This window comes from Mirounga angustirostris, unplaced genomic scaffold, assembly GCF_029215605.1.
Source record: "Mirounga angustirostris isolate CCGP_5_RB_7025 unplaced genomic scaffold, mMirAng1.0.hap1 SCAF_4, whole genome shotgun sequence".
Lineage (NCBI taxonomy): Eukaryota > Metazoa > Chordata > Mammalia > Carnivora > Phocidae > Mirounga > Mirounga angustirostris.
In genome coordinates this window covers 115,840,848-115,858,693 of record NW_026991712.1, presented here as the reverse complement: position 1 = coordinate 115,858,693, position 17,846 = coordinate 115,840,848, and the positions used below count along the sequence as shown (strand labels likewise).

The 17,846-nt window shown below is 40.7% G+C and overlaps 1 protein-coding gene and 1 long non-coding RNA gene across 13 annotated transcripts in view; both read left to right on the top strand.

The window, feature by feature from the left end:
• LRRC8C (leucine rich repeat containing 8 VRAC subunit C) overlaps positions 1–17,846 on the top strand; it is a 119,009-nt gene that overhangs the window by 48,894 nt on the left and 52,269 nt on the right. The window lies entirely within an intron of this gene.
• Positions 8,297–17,272, top strand: LOC135364153 (uncharacterized). Its single transcript, XR_010410862.1, has 2 exons — positions 8,297–12,061; positions 12,651–17,272. It is a non-coding gene; the product is annotated as an uncharacterized LOC135364153 (long non-coding RNA).

Genomic DNA, 17,846 nt, shown 5'->3' with positions numbered 1-17,846 from the left:
CCACTCTAGTTGTTAAGAATACAGTGTAAGAGGCAAGGGTGGAAGCAGGGGGGTTATTTAGAAGGCCAGTGCCATAATCCAGGCAAGACATGAATCAGATGGCTTGCACCAGGATTGAAGCTGTGGTTCTGGATATATTTTGAAGGATAAGCACTAAGATTTGCTGAAAGATGGAATGTGATATATGAAGAAAAAGAAAGAAATCATGACTGTAAGGTTTTTAGGCCTGAGCATCTGGGAAAAGTTTGTTTTTGAGCATAACTAGATATCCAAGTAGACCTGTTAAGTCAGCAGTTGGATATAAGACCGAGGAGTTCAGGCTAGGTGAAGAAGGATGGTCATCTTCACAAAGAAGGAGGTGATGGATTCAGGATCCAGGTGACAGGATAACCCTTGATTTGGGGGGGAAGGGGCATCTTCCACCAGATTAGGAATGATGGCTATAGATGCATTTTGTCGGGGGTGGGGGGGAAGGCACAGAAAGATGAGAGTTTATGCCTTATGGCTTCTGTGAGGTAGAAAGCGACACATCTGTGGGGAGCTGGTGAGGGTCAGGAAGGTGGCAGGATGTGGCAACAAGGAAGGCATGGAGTAAGGCCCTCAAGGAGAAGGGAAATATTTAGAATGGCCGGTTTGGGAACTAGAGAGGGAGGTGACATGGACAGGAGGACTCCGTCTGTTTTACTTTATTACCATGTCATGGCACCCGGCCCTGCCACAGGACCTGCTTACAGAGTGTGGGAATCATTTCTCTCATTCGTGTATCCCATGGCAGGATGAAACGCAGAAAAGAGAAACCGCACAGAGTGTCTTATAAGAACTAGTAGTTTGGGACGCCTGGGTGGTTCGGTTGGTTAAGCATCTGCCTTCAGCTCAGGTCATGATCTCAAGGTCCTGGAATCGAGCCCCGAGTCAGGCTCCCTGCTCAGCGGGGAGTCTGCTTCTCCCTCTGCCCCTCCCCCTGCTCGTACTCTCTTGTGCTCTCTCTCAAATAAATAAATAAAATCTTAAAAGAACTAGTAGTTCACTTGGAACAAAATGAAAATGAGAGCATGAACCTATGAAAATGTCTATAATGAACATTTAAGAAGTGTGCCCACAGTGAGCTCAGAAGGGACAAGTGAATGAGCTCAAGTCAGTTCAAGCATGACTTGATCATCTCTTCCTGTGCCATGGGCAGAGTCATCCTCCTGGAGCATAGCCCTGTCACGTCTCTCTGCTGTGCAGTGGCCCTTGGTGCTCCCCACGCAGCACCCAACCCAGCGCCACCGCGGCTCATCAGAGAGTGACCTACCCTGGGCCTTTCACACAGGTTTCATCCTTACAGCCTTTAAAAGAAAACAGACCTCGGTTAACTAGATCCATGGACTGTAGTCTGAGATGTCAAGGCTCTAAACAGTGTGAAATGCTTCAAAGGAAGATTGCATCAGAGTGTGAAGGCTTCCAGGCTCAGAATTCATAGGGAGTAGACCATTTGATTCAACAGACATCCCTAAGTACCCACAATATGTCAGGCATTGTGTGGGGTGCTAGACGCTGAAAGAGAAATACAGTACAGCCCAGCCTTCAGATCGCTAATAGTCTAAAGATCATAGAAATCCCTAAGTGGTGCCATTCAGTGCCCCTCAATGGCAGTAGACTTCAAGAGCATTAAATATGATGTCATTTCAGCTGCTGGAAGTTAGGGACTTGAGATGTAAATTGAGCTAAGTCTCAATGCATGATTTTATATATATATATGATTTATATATATATGTGTGTGATATATATATGATTTAGTGTATATATATATATATGGTTTAGTATATTTGTATATTTTGTATATATATATTAAAGGAATGGAAGGAAAATACGCACAAACAGAAGACAGGATCATTTTACAAAGCCCTCATTGATGGGTACTAATGGCCTTTTAGGGGGCATCCTGCAGTGTGGTGGAACATTCCCACACAGCAGAAGAATTGTCTTATCCAGAATGCTGATAGCATTTCCATTGAGTAACCCTGATAAGGGAACCTGTCCTAGAATCTCTGTGTACTTTAGCTCTTTAGAAGAAAACTGTAGAGGTAGATTAGTCCCGTTTTTCAGATGAGAATTTTCATCTGAAAGGTTAGGTAATTTGTCCCAAAGCCAAAAGGGATGCAAAATATGTTTAGATCTGCTGTTGATTCTCCAGCCTGTACCTTTCATCCCTGTGCACACTGCTGTGGAATAATATGGAATCATTACAGTTGCACAGATCATAGGGCCAAATATTGGCTTGTGAAACAGGATCGTAAGTATAAAAACAAGTGCAAAATGACTAAAAGGGAAAATAGAAAGAGAAAGAATGAATATCCTGAATTACATCTTAGATTTTCTAAAAGATTATTCACTATACACCTGCCATAAAAAAGAGTAACTTTCAACCTATAGTAAACATTAAAGAAACAAAAAATAAAATATGGTATAAATTACTTAAGAAAGTAAAAACATCCTATATGTCTGTATTACACATGAAAGTAATGTTCCTTAGGGGAAGAATTTGAGCTCTTATTTTAGTTCTCATATAATCCTCTGAAATTGGCTTAATGACTGATAATATCATAAACAAAAGGTTCTCTGTGAAACTGAAATTCCTTTCCCAATTCCAAGGCAATAGTTTAAATACTTAAATAATCATTAAAATCGTATCATAAAATAGGTTTTTATGCCTTGGGTTTCCCTTTGTAAAATGGAAGTGTGATCATTCTTTCTGATCTTACTTACAAAACAAGTTATTCCTATGGTTCAAACACATGACAAAGCAAAATCCAAGGTAGGGTTTCAAGAGCACTCAGTGGTGATAAAACAGTAGTCTGATAGCTTTTCAACTCTTTTCAAAATGGCTTCTTCCAACGGCAAGTAAAAGTTGATTGTTTATTTCTAAAATACTGTGTTCTGCGGCGCCTGGGTGGCTCAGTCGGTTGAGCGTCCGGCTCTTGGTTTTAGCTCAGATCTTTTTTTTTTTTTTTAAGATTTTATTTATTTATTTGACAGAGACAAAACGAGAGAGGGAACACAAGCATGGGGAGTGAGAGAGGGAGAAGCAGGCTTCCCGCCAAGCAGGGAGCCCGATGCAGGACTTGATCCCAGGACTCTGGGATCCTGACCTGAGCCGAAGGCAGACGCTTAACGACTGAGCCACCCAGGCGCCCCTAGCTCAGATCTTGATCTCAGTGTTGGTCATGAGATCGAGCCCCACTCAGCTCTGAGCTCAGCACGGAACTGCTTGGGTTTCTCTTTCTTCCTTTCCCTCCCCGCCTCTCCCCTGTGCACGAATGCTCATGTGCTTCTCTCTCTTCAAAATAAATAAATAAATAAAATCTTTTAAAAATATCTTGTGTTCATAGAGGTTTGACACTATGCATTTTGAAAATGCTGGAGAAAGGAGGAAGTTGTTACCTATGAATCCATTGTTATCCGTGCCCATTCTTTTTTGCCCTGATGTAAAAGGCTTACAGTCAACACTCGGGTCTTACTCTTCGGACAAATATTTGTCCATTTCCAAGCAAGTAGCTATTTTTGAGACTGCCATGCAATAAGAGCATGTATAAAAAGCATTCCTTAGATGATATCAGTGCACATTAGAAGCAAATGTGAACTCATTGTAAACTAGGAGACTGTACATATCCCATTCCTGTACAGTCATACACCCTTCAGGACCAATCGTGTAAACACCCAACTTTGTGCCATAAACAACACTATTTAAAACTCAACACACTCAATAAAAGGGAACAAATCCCGAAAGGTCAACACATTGCTTCCTGGAAAAATAAGATTGCTTTAGATCTCTGCTCCGTGCCTCCAGGTTATCTTATTATGACCAAATCCAAAACAGCCCACAGGCAGGCAGTTACCAAATATAGAGTTAGTAGTTAGAAACCAGAAACAGGAACTGGAAGAAACAAGCCCCCTGGAAGTCCAAGGGGACTGCTTTGTGACTGTTACACAAGAAGACATTTCCTGCTTTCTGAATTAGGAAAGCAAAGAAAGCCAAGAGAATGATTTCAATGACTTGAAAGCACCTACCAAAAAATCCTTGGGGACTTAACCCAATCCCCAGGTGCAGTCTGGCCAGCAGGGTCAACCTGGAGAGGAGTTTGGGACACCTGAGCTTGTTGGTCAGAGTCAACCCCCACCTTGATTTTGGTACACACTAAGGTAAATTCTGCTTCTCTGAGTTAGAGCCCTCAGTGTCAACTCCACAGCAAAGGGCCTGCAGGTGAAAAGACTCACAGGTGGTTCACTGGAAGGTAGAGGTGATAAAAATGATGGATTCCAGAACGATTCCAGACGAGTTCATTTTGATAACGTGCCCTGAATTCCGGCTTCTGTCTCCTTCCCCCACCCTCAGTCCCATCCTAGCTGGATTTCTAGATCTTTGTCTTTTGTCAAATTTGAATTTAGAGATGGAGACTCAGAAATTCTTACTTAGATTAGCCTATTGTTTTAGGTGAAACTCAGAATTCTGATGAAAGAGCAGATGGCCCTAATGGGTAGACTGAAAATGAAGCCCTCATCTAAGATCTGTTTTATAAAGTTTCTGTGTACCTCATGTCACCATTCTACTTTGGGTCTTTGAGGAATGTAAAACAAATCATTTGATGGCGAAAATAATTTTGAAGAGCAACCTTTCCCATCTCTGTAGGATGGTGGTGGATGCTGTAAGGGAAACACTATTTCAAAGTCCCTGTTGCATCTAAGTAACTAAAATATGCCTTAGTTAGGACTTCCTTGTTATGGTGGTTTATTCAAACTGATACTTTTGATCTTCCCTAGAACTTTACTCTTGTCATCTATCACCTTGACAATTTAATGTGCAGTGAATTCCTGGCCACGAATATAATATATGAGTGCCTTTCACCTCATTTTCTTGGGTTTAACCTGGGCATAAATCTAAATGCTTTTCTTAGATCATCTAGTGCCATCCAATGCCAGTTAGTGAATGAGGAACATTTCTTTTTATCTCACTATTATGGATTGTTATGATGATGTTACCTATTGATTATTTAATAATGCATCTTTTCCCTCAAATAACACAGCACTGATAGACTTTAGGGGTGTGTGTATGTGTGTGTGCGTGTGTGTGTGTTTTCCTATAAGAAGCAAATGAGATTTACCATATACTTAGTCTCTGTTGTTGATCCTGGGTTATAAGTCACCAAGACCTGTGTTTAAAGGTCTCTGTGAGTAGGTTTGCTCTGATATAGAGGGCATAATCTTGTGCTTCTTATCAGGGCCCTGCACTTGGAGACCCTCTCCAGTCCTCTAATCCTATCAGCCGAACAGACTCACTAGTCCTCCTCTGCTCACTTGCTTCCTCTTGAAATCCCCTCCTTCCCATTTCACTGAGGATACTGACAACATATGGGTCCTCTCATCCACACAGGGGCCCTGAGATAAAGATTCGGCTAATACTGGGACTACATTTTAATTGTAAGGCTAGTAAGTTTCTAGGTTATATCTGTAGTCTTCTGTTTAATATAAAGAGTGCTGTTCTTTCTTCCTCTACAGTTCTGTTTTCCTTTATAAACTCCTACATTTTTGTTATGTTTATTTTATAATTTCTATTGTTTTGGAATCTAGCCTTTGTATAGTTAAAAAAATTAACCCAGTAGTGTTTTGTGCTCACTTTTTAAAATATGTAATAAAACATTCCCAACTAGAAGATACATACCAACTAGAAGATTTCACAAAAAAATAAGATACCATTCAAAATAACAACTATCACATATATAGGAATTAAGCTAACCAAGAATACACAGGAACTTCACAGAAAGCTTTAAAATGTCTAGTAAATGACATATAAGACAATTTGAAATAATGGAGAGATATTATATGTCCTTAGATAGCATAGAATTGATACTGCAAAGAGATCCAGTCCCCACAAATTATTTTATGAATTAAAAGCAATATTAATAAAATTCCAATTTGATTTTTTTAGAAACTTGATAAACTTATACCAAAATTTATATGACAAGTGTTCACTTATGGCAGTGATGGGGGATAGAATGGCATAAAGGAATAAAAGGAAAGAAAGAAAGAGACAGAGGGGGAGGAGGAAGAGAGAGAGGGAGGGAGGAAGGAAGAGGCATGGCAGGAATGATAATTACTATGCACTGAGGAATATGGATAATTCAACCCTCTGCCCTTGAGGTTCCCCTCTTCCTAACACACACACACACACACACACACACACACCACCCCAACTATATGAACTAATTTATTTAAATATTCTTTGTAGAATATGAGTCAGGTGCTCCATTTAAATCTCATCCTTTTTTTCAGTTGTAAACTTCTAAGTTTCTGTGCAAATATTTCTATTGTATTTCACAAGCTGGAAATGTCTCTCTTTTTTTTTTTTTTTCCAAGCTGGGAATTTCTTAACTCCAAATTCCACAAGTAGAAGAATCATTAGCTGTAAGATTCATCATCCTTTTGTTTCAAAAGCAAAAATCTAGCTGGAAGAATTACCTCTAAGTGATATAAACTCCATAAGGCCATGCCTCATGTCAGGTTTATCCTCTATCCCCAGGACAAAGAATAGTAGCAGGCTGGTGTAAGCACTCACTGGAATTCGTTCTATGGAATGAAGGGGTGAGTGAGCAAGGAAGAGTAGATGAGATAGTTTTTGCCAAGTGCTAAGGTACAGTGAGCATCTAACAGCTGTGGAAAGGGGCTGAGACCTTTAAATCACAGAGATAGTATATCCATTTGTGGGTTTCTCACACTATAACTTAAGAGACTGTGACCAGTACAAGAGAGAAACCCACACCCCCTGTCTGAGGCCTGGTAGAAGGTATGCTTAGCCTAAAGTTGAGAAGATTGATGGAACATGAGAATAGACAGCAGATACTTGAAGAGGTGCCATGTGGAAAATTGAAATGACTTAAAATTATTCCATGTGTCCTAGAACAGCAAATAGAACCAATAACAGAAGTTTTTAGGAGGGGAGATTTTGGCTCAGTACAAACCCAGACCTTCAAAAAGTCAACAACTTTCTGAAAATGTCATGTGAAGTAGTGAGTTTTCTCTTCTTGGAGATGCCCTTCCAAAAAGTGAATGGCCCAAGAATCCATGTGTCATGCAAACAGTGTTCCTTTGTTCTCTCTATATAATAAATAGTGCTAAGCAGTGAGGTCAGGCAGTGATAAAAATGACAAGTCCCTGGTAAAAAAAAATAAATAAACAATTTAAAATACACCAGATATAAGTGCATTGTGAAAAGTAAAGCCGGGCGCCTGGGTGGCTCAGTCGTTAAGCGTCTGCCTTCGGCTCAGGTCATGATCCCAGGGTGCTGGAATCGAGCCCCACATCAGGCTCCCTGCTCAGCGGGAAGCCTGCTTCTCCCTCTCCCACTCCCCCTCTTGTGTTCCTGCTCTCGCTGTCTCTCTCTCTGTCAAATAAATAAATAAAATCTTTAAAAAAAAAAGAAAAGTAAAGCCATATAAGGAAAGAGAGTGACAAGTATCCTACTCTACATAGAGTGATCAAGGAAGTCCTCTCTGACAAGGTGACATTTGAGCAGAATTAAAGGAACTGAGAGAGGAGGGATGTGGGTATCTAGAGGAAGAGAATGCCAGCAAAGGAAACAGAAGAGGCCAGTGTACCAGGTCCAGAGGGAGCACAGGGAGGGTGGCCCCCTGAAATTTTTCTTGTTTGCATCCTCTTCATCAGGTTTGACATCAGTATTAACCTAAACTGACCTAAACTTACTAGTGCCTGAGAGCACTGCGCTCCAACAAATATCAGAGGTCTTAGATACAAGCTTTCAGATTTAAGTCTGACTCGTGAGATTTAGGACAAAGAATTTAATCCTACAGCGTTTGGGACCTAGGACCTTATGAACTGCTAAAGCAATTAGCATGACCCTTCGTTGACACTTTAGCCAGAGTGTGTGGTGGAAAATGTCAAGAGCGTATCTCATTGTCCCTACAAGACTTGAAGTTACTAAAAGGCAGGATGCATGTCTGATTCATCTTTGTGCTCACCTGCGTGTCTTAGACTTGACACACACTCAAGAAATGTGTTGAGTGGATGCATTAATATGCTTCAGGGACTGTCTTAATAAAAACAATTATATGAACATGCTGCTTAAAACTGAATCATAAACTGCCAGAGAAAAGCTTTGTGTGGGGTAATTAATGAAGAGGTAATAAAAATCAGATCTTCCCCCAAAAGTAGAAAAAGCAGCCAGTAACAAGTGATCTTCCTTTAGTATATCAGAGATTAAACGCAGCCTTCTAGAACTGGGTAAACCAAGCGGGGGGGGGGGGGGGGGGGGCATCATTCTTAGAATAATTGAATAATTAGCATAAGCCCAGTGACAAAGAAGTGAGATAGGCCCTATGTTTGAGCAACAGATTTGGGGGAAAAAAGCCCTTTGAGGCTGTATTGCAATAATGTGCTAGAGAGAGATCAACTCATCCTGACTTGTATATGGTTATATGCCCTCATGTGCTAGAAAACTACAGGCAAAATGTGTGTAGAAAAAAATATCATGCTCTTATAGCAAAGAAACTTCCAGATATTGAGGTGCCTCAGCAGAACAAGTTATAGAGTCAGTTCGGTGAGACCCGTGAAATATATTTTACAGAACTGAGAATTTGTTATGTTTTGACCATATATGGTTGTTTTACAATAAAATTGTAGTTGACTGCCATGGTGAAAACCAGTTTTTTCTTATCCAGACAGTTGCCCGTTTATTCAGATGATGTGCAGAGAAGTATACTGCCAGCATCCCAAAGTAAACTACATTATGGGCAGTGATTAAGTTCTATAACAGTATTAATACTTGACCTTGTAGCCAGGGATGGGATTTTATGAGCTTCTCTAAGAGTCTAAAAACCTCCATGTTGTTTTGTGGGAAAATGGTTCCTTCATTCTAAACAACCAGTTTTCAAATGGACTTTTGAGGGCTTTTTTAATGTTCATTGACTCTTTAGTATACTTTAGGCTTTCAAGGATTTTTAAAAATTAGCTTAAAATTTAGGGGTTCTTGAGTAATGGTGATAATTTCATGATACTGGTTTATTCTATTCTCTGAAGTTTGTAGTCCTGTACTAATAAAATTTCTTTTAAAAATAAAAATAGCAGAATTTCAGAATTGCCAGAGAATTTAGAGGTGATTTACTATAGGTTCCCATCCAATATAGAAATCTCTTCTATAACATCCTTAACAGATTAATATCTAGTTTTTATTTAAGTATATGTGGTGATCGGGAGAAGTATTCTGTTCAACGAAATTTTTGCCAGGAAACTACAAATATATCAGTATGTATTTATTGGATGGTGACTAGGTGCCCAGGACTGTGTTCAGTATTATGGGGAAAACAAAATAATTAAGGCTCCATCTCTGCCCCAAAGGAGCTTAAGGAATAGTTGGAGAGGCAAAATAACATATTCATTCATTCATTATACCATTTTATTTTATATGCTATGTGACATGCTAAGTTCTGACAACACAAAACTTGGTCTTGGCTCTGAAGACGTTTACACTGTTGCAAAGATAAACATTCATATACATCCATCTAAAATGCAAGATAATTGTTGCAGTGTGTGCGCACATGCACATTCCTGGTCATATTTCAATGACCATTGTTTGCAATGACTACAAAGGAGGAGGAACAGTTTTAAGTCCACCTGGGGAAATCAAGTTTGTCAGTATTCTATATAGGATGATTTAAATTATATTCCTGGGAGAAGAAAGTGTTATGGTGTGTTACAAAGAATAAGATTTGTGAGACAAAGTAAAAGTTAATATATGTTCACTTGGAAGATTCTAGCAAATGAGGACTCAGGTTTTTTTGATGTAACAGCATTTCTTCTTCCTAAAGAATAGAGGAATAAAGTATTTTAAATATGCATAGTGACTTTTCATCATATAATAGCAAGTTCTAAACATTAGCTTTCCTAAGAAGTAAACTATGCTAACTGGCAATATTAGCGTCAGCTATTTTAAAATTGAGCTGATGTCTCAAAGCATATTAGTCCTTAAGAGCTGGTGAGATTCTTTGCACTAATACCTAAAGCTAAGGCTCTGTAGCTTTAAGTTCAAATATGTTAGCTTATGTTTTGGGATGCTGATGTTAACTTTTAAAATGTAGGTGCTATGGTGATATATGGAATTGTTGAATCACTATATTGTACACCTGAAATTAATACAACACTGTATGCTAACTGGAATTAAAATAAAAACTTAATTTAAGGGGCACCTGGGTGTCTAGTTGGGTGAGCAACGGCTCTTGGTTTCAGCTCAGGTCATGATCTCAGGGTCATGGGATCAAGCCCTGCATTGGCCTCCACACTCAGCGTGGAGTTGGCTCGGGATTCTTTCTCTCCCTCGGCATGTGCTCTCTCAAATAAATAAGTCTTCAAAAAATAAAATAAAATAAAAACTTAATTTAAAAAAAGAAGAAGAAAATAAAATGTAGGTGCTAGATATTGGACTCAGAAATACTTAATGCATGATGAGAAAATGTAGAGATATCTCCTTCTGGATCACTTTTGTGTATGACTGTATTGGTTAGTCACTTGATTTTATATTTTTAGAAATTCCACACCATCAACCACAAGTCTTTTGTCTAATAAACAGGCCATCAATTACATCATCATTTTACCTTGTAAGAAACCTCATGTGCTCACTGGAAATGCAAAACCTGGGTTGAGTTTTATAATTTCAGCTACATCAAGTAAGTTTAAAGAGAAAAGTTAAGTCTTTCCCCCAGAATGCAAACAGAAAACATGAACTCCCCCATAGACAGGTTTTTAGGTAAAACACATGGCTTTTCTGAGCCTCAGTTTTATTAAATGAGCAGGATAGGCATCATTTCCATTTCACAATTTATTGTGAAAAATTGGTGGTAAAATAGAAATGTATTATTTTTAGTCTCTTTTACTATAGACTTCAAATGCCTACATCTGGTGCATTTCCTTATAGCCTAAGTGTGATTAGTTGGGTTCTCTGGTAAACAGATTGAGAAAGGTCTAAGATAAAGGGCCAAATGCTCAATTCTTCCCTCTCCCAGAGGACTGTACAGGAGCTTAGTAGACAGGGGACAAGACCAGTCAAAAGAACATTTGATGAAAGTTCAGCTCTGGCCCCAAAGTCACTATATCCATCTCCTGGTGAGCTAAGCCAGACCTCAGATAAGTCACAAGGCCTTCCTTTCCCTAAGCACCGAAAGCTATGTGATCTGGATGAAGAGGGGCTGGGAGGCAGCTCAAGAAGCTTCCTTATCCTCTTTCCCTGCACTTTAAGCTCTGCCTGCCCAGAGGGAGAAAGGGGACACTCGGGCAAGGAAGAGACGGAGGGGGAAGGGAGAGTTGGGAGAGGGGAAGCGGGGAGAAGGAGATTGCTGATTCACCCTAAAGCCAAGGGGAGAGCTTGTCTGAGCTATCCTCCCCAGGCCTTCCTCAGGTATAGCCCACTTCCAAGAGAGAGGCAGCTCCAGACCTATCATATCTCACCAGCTTCAAGGAAGAAGAGAGAGACTCAAAGTGGTGACTCCCAAGGGAAGCCCTAAAGAGAGAGTCCAGACGAATGGAACTTGAGAGCTCCCGCCACTTGAACTCTTTTGAGCACCAAGGTTCACTACTTTTCCTTTAATGCTACTATCTCTACTAGCCCCATTTCTCCTAGAAAGAAGGAAGGAGGAACAAAGAAGAGTCTTGCATTCTGCCCGGAGGTCAACCATCTAGATAAGTCAGAAAAAGATCCATAACTGAAATTCACTCTACGTGGTAAAAGATCTGTTTGCCTGGAATGTGTGGAAACTTTCTTATCCAAATTAATGATATTTCTGGAGTCCAGAGAGGTTAGCTTCCAAAGAGCATGATGATTTCCTACCATCTCCAACACACCTAAATGACTAAGAATTGCCATGACTCTTGCCTTACCTGCAAGCCTTCTGTGATGTCCTAACAAGGTATTGGTATTCTCTCATAAACGATACCATCTGTTCCTTCACAGAAGATTGACCACAGCCTTGACATCATTCACTTGCTGAGTACTGTAGCAATTTATTCTTCGATTACTAGAGTAAGTTTCGAAAATAAATGACCATTTTTAAGAAAACCTTTCAGTACAGCTTTTTGTTTATATGCTTCCGTTGTTTAAAATTATGCATATTTGTGCTAGTTGTACAGCACTGTTGTCCAGATAGCCCAGAGGATTCATGTTTTCTCTTTGGGCTCCTCCAATTTCTTTCATCTTCCTCCTGTTCACAGATTTATCAGTGAACTGCAGGGTGTCCAGGGATAAGTCAGTTGAGTACAGAACTAGGATTTCAGTTCCTGGGGATTGCTTCAAATAGAGCTTTCCCTTCATTATTCCAAGAGCATAATTATAAGTATTTCAAATTCCTCAGGCAACTGAAACAAACTCTCTCTATTAGGAATCATTAACTGTAGGTTCCTGATGTTTATCCATAGTTTTTTATATCCACTAAATTTTCTCATGCGGTTTTGACTTTGAAATGCTTTCCACTTAAATCCTAAATTGCCATGAACCAAGTCATTCACTAGTCCACTTGGCTTATGGGAAAATGCCATGAAGCAAAAACAGTTTTGAATTCGATCCACTCCCTCTTTTTTAATTTTTTTTTTTCCTAATTCCTTTTGCATCCCAGAGCAGCCGACCTCAAAAGGAGAAGAAAACACAATGTGGATACCACTAAGATACAGGAAATGAGAGCGTCCTTGATGGCTGGAAAGTCCCAGACTAAACAAAGGTTAAAAAAAAATTAACATTTGGGGTGCCTGGGTGGCTCAGTCAGTTAAGCGACTGACCAGCTATGGATTTTGGCTCAGGTCATGATCTCAGGGTCGTGAGAGCAATCCCTGCATTGGCGCTCCACGCTGGGCATGGAGTCTGCTTAGGATTTTCTCTCTCTCCTTCTCCCCCTCCTCCACTGCACTCACAAAATCGCACACACTCACGCTCTCTCTAAAAATAATTAATTAAAATAAAATAACATTTATAGTATGTATAGTTTTCCTTACCCTCAAAAAGTCAGTGTGTCTGTATTTACCGTGGTAGGAGAATCACCTTTATTAAGGGAAGTATCAAATGTAGACAAGATCCTAAGGCAGATGTGATGGTTTCTTTTTTACTGAGGAATAAATGGATAGTGCCTCCCAAATCTGGCCCCCTCTTCATGTATCTTAAATGAGTAAGCACTTAGCTCCGGCTTTAGGAATCATTAGGCAGACATCATTTGGCAATTTGGAAGATGTGTGAAATGAAATGTTTCATCTCAGAGGAAGGTAGCTAGAAGCCAAATATTTCCAGATGTTCACTAGCATCCAATTTTATAAGTGTGCGTGCTTGCTGTTGTTGTGGTTTGTTTCCCTTTGGTGGGAAAATGTGTTTGTTTATTCACCTCATATTTATTGCATACCTAATTTGTGCCAGGCTGTGTTAGTAAGGATGGAGCCCCCTTTAAAGAGCTTCCTGGTCTAGGAAGTAAAATGATGAGCAATTACGCCATGTTTCCTTAGGTGCTATGATAGGGGGCAAACCAGGGCTTAAAAGACTGTTCTTTTATTTTTAAGATTTTATTTATTTATTTGACAGAGAGAGTGCCCAAGCACACTAGCAGTGGGAGGGACAGAGGGAGAAGGAGAAGCAGACTCCCCACCGAGCAAGGAGCTCAATCCCAGGACCCTGGGATAATGACCTGAGCCAAAGGCAGATGCTCAACCAATTAACCAACTGAGCCACCCAGGCGCCCTGTTCCAGTTCTGTTTAACTGGAATAAGGATTCTGTAAATAATGACTCAGGAAACTATGCCTTAACTTTTTCAGTGTTTAATTCTACTCCCAGACTAATGGCAATCAGTTCCCTCAAGCACAGAAATTTCTGATAATGCTGAACTTGAGCAGATGTGCTTGACGTCTGGGTTTTAGTCACGTACAGATGAACCCTATTCCAAGTGTACTATTGCTATACCTTACCACCAAGAGAATTCATAAATTCAAAAATTCAAATTTTAATCAGTTCCTCCCTCCAATCCCTTGAATTTTGCTTCAAGGACATCGACTCGTGCGTCAGAGGTGCCAGGGTCTGACTTTTTTTTCCTTCTCCTTTCCCCATTGCTATTGGGGAAATGAGCAACCAATAAAAACAGACATTTTACTCAGCCCTTGTGTTTGTTAATAAACACCTTAAAATTGGGCAGTTTGCTTAAGACTGGTGTTTTTTCTCTCTTTCTTGTTACTATCTGGCTATACGTACACTTCCTCCATACACAATGTGTTATTACCTGTCCATCATATAAGTTTTCGACACCACCCTTAAAGGGAAGGCAGACGTCATGCCCATGGCACACACGGAACCCCACACCCTTGCACATACGCGTTCCCATTTCCCCTGGAGAAAGGCGCTGGCTTGTGCTGGTGAGAGGGATGCCATGTGCAGTGCTTGGGGATGTCTGTTTGTGCTCCCGTGGTCACTGCCCCCAAACATACACACACTGGCCTCGGAGAGTAGCAAGACGTGTGAATCGGACATTTGCTGAGAATGAATGCATTTAGATGTTCACCCCTTTAGAACCATCTTTCCTACCGTTTCAGTTCCTTTTCTTTCTCACCAAGATTTGTTTGTACCTCAAATATGTCCAGCAGTTAGCCCTGAAACAAAATCTGCATTTTCAGAGCAAATCTTGTCACTGATGGAGGCAAATATTATCTCTTGAGAATAGGTGCTTTATCTTCTAGCACCATCTTTCTGAGAGAGTAAGTTTGTATGTTAACTGATAACTTAGAGACATGAAAATTAACTTCCTTCCCTTGTATTTCTCTGTCTTCTCCCAAGAGAAATGAGTCTACCTCAGAGAGGAAGAGCCATCCTCGATCTTTGGCATCTTTTCTCTTGCTCTTCCCAAGTGCAACCCTATGTTCCTTCCTCTGGACCCACGAGGTTCTGACCTTAACCCTCCCATAACCTATCCAAGGCCAGTAGCTTCAAGGTCCAAATGAAGGTGCTCCAACCCCATGAAGCCCACCCTGCTCGCTGCAAGCCTGAGTGTTCATTGTACTTCCCACGCTGTTTACCTGGTGTATGTACTGCCTTGTTTGGACCCCTGTTTGATTTTCATATGACTCTTTATGCCTCTCCAGTAGAATTGTAAGTGCTTTTAGAACAGCAAACCCTGGTTATGCCTCCTTGATTTTCCTATGCTGCTTAGCATAGAGTGGATATTCAAGAAGTTTTAGTTGATAAAACTAAAACTACTCTACCCTTAGTATCTCTGAACAAGCCCTGGGAAATAGGTCTTTAGGATCTGTTTCTTGCTAGGTCATTCTTGGGTTAGGAGAGATTTTTTTTGATGTCAGATTGGGGGCAAATCTGGATGATTAGCTGCAGGGTAGAACCCTTTGGAATCAGCTGTATTTGAATCTATGGGGTGGGAAAAGGATATGGTTAATCACCTTTATATTGGCCCATCTGCCTCTTTGTAGCTGCCATCTACCTGTTTGTAACTAAGCCATAACGAAGTTAAAGCACTATCTCTTTGGGATGCCTGGGTGGCTCAGTCGGTTAAGTGTCTGCCTTCAGCTCAGGTCATGATCCCAGAGTCCTGGGATCGAGTCCCGCGTCAGGCTCCCTGCTCAGTGGGGGGCCTGCTTCTCCCTCTGCCTCTGTCTGCCGCTCTCTCGCTCTCTCTCTCTCTCTCTCTCTCTGACAAATAAATAAAATCTTTTAAAAAAAGGCACTACCTCTTTAAAGAGTCAACCTCAATCTAAAGAATATGCCTGGATCACAAGTTAGCATGTTGGAATGACACCTGCTGTTTTATCGTACGCAGCACGTTTTCTCACTTTCAGTGATAATACAGTCATAACTATGACTTAAAGTCTAGACAAGAGAAATAATTTGGGGGTTCTAATACATAGAAAAAGAGTAATGGACTTAATTGTTGAGGTTGTAGGACAGTACGTGCTCTCATTTGCTGTTATTGGGAGATTTATAAAGAAGTTCAACCTTTGTTTGGTGGGGAGAGGAATTTGGCACGACAGGTGCGCATTGTCTGGTACTACCCAAGCAACGCTGATTCTTCATCATGTTAGTCTTGAGACTAAATTTTCATATTAAAACATACACACACACTTTTTCTTCTGGAAAAGATACTAAAGCAAGCGTTGCACTTCAAAACACTCCCTCTGCTCAGTGTAGATAGCCGTGATAATGTATAAAAAGAGATTTAAAAAAATTCATACACGGACTCAAAAACAAGACAGCATTTCTGTGGAGCAGGAATGGACTACTGAGTGGGGCTGAGGCAGCTGCCGGGCTGTGAGCCAACAGCAGGAGGCAGCAGCCAGGGGCTCCGCTCTCCCCCGTCTCCCCCCAGCAAGGGGAGCTAAAAATGCATGCTACAAGATAAGAGACTGGAGCCTGGTCACTGTTTGAAGCCAAAGGCCCCCCCTCCCGAAAGGAAGCAGAGAAGAATGACAAGTAACTGGATGGTGGACTGGTGCTTCTGAGGAAACCGAGCCTCCCAACCAGGAGCGGAGCCAGCCTGCTTGCTGTTTCCCGACCGGATCTGTGAGACCCTGACATCGGAGCGGAACATCAGAATGCCATGATAAGAGCCAATGGTGGGTTGGGGGGCTGGGGGTTGGGTGCAGGAAACCACAGAAGAGCACACAAGAGATGGTCAGAGACAATCTCCATCTCAGAAACAGCCTCCCACTGAGGGCACAGGAAGAAAACTATGCTCAGAGAAGGCTCTCAGCAAAATTAGCTGTTGGACCATTGATTCACTTGAGACCAAACTCCATTTTGAACCAAATAATGAAGTTCAAATAAATACACTTGCAGTGGTCAAAAAGATAAAGATATAACATTAAAAAATGGGGAGTTGTGACAGAAGAGCAAATGGATATAAAACATTTAGAAAGTTTGGAAATAAAAAAGTCACTGAATTTAAAAATATGAAAAGTAAGACCATGAATTAGGTAAGAGTCCTGAGTTTCTCAGAACCCAGCACAGAGAGGCAGTGATTTAAAAGCACACACACCCGTGGGGGGATCACTGAGAGGCTCTAACATATGTCCAGTAGGAATGACAGGAAAAAAATGGAAGAAATGATGGAGCAAGTGTGGAAGCAATATTTAAAGAAATTTTGCTGAAGTCTTCCAAAATTGAAGAAAGTTGAGTCCTGAGCTACAGATACTGAGCAGGATTAATCCACATATATTCAAAATTAAAGTGAAATTGTAGAAGATCTGGGATTAAAGGCAAGATCTTAAAAGCCAGCGTAGAGGAAGATAGATTGCCCACTAGAGAACAAACTCGAAATGACAGCAGGCTTCCCAGCAGTGAAAATATAGGCCAGAAGATGATGGAATAGTATTCTAAAGTGCTGACGGGAAATTAATGTCAACAGAGAATTTTATAACTTTCTAAACTATTATTCAAGAATGAAAGCAGTAGAGACACGGTCAGGTACACAAGGTATATGAGCTTTCAGTCCACAGACCCTTATTAAAAGAATTATTAACGGATCTACTTAGAGAAGATGCAGGAACTAAGAGAACTGGTGAGTGTATGATTTCATAAACCTATAAATAAGCTCAACTAACTATAGGTAATTTTTTTAAAAAATGTGTGTTTCAGGAGAAAACTGAAACTAAGCCCAAGAACAACACAGTGGGGTAGTTCAGTGGGTAGTTCAAACATGCTTGGAGCAGGGTTGCAATACTGAAAACTTTAAATGTGTATGTTTTTAGGGGCGCCTGGGTAGCTCAGTCGGTTAAGCGTCTGCCTTCAGCTCAGGTCATGATCCCAGGGTCCTGGGATCCAGCCCCACTTCGGACT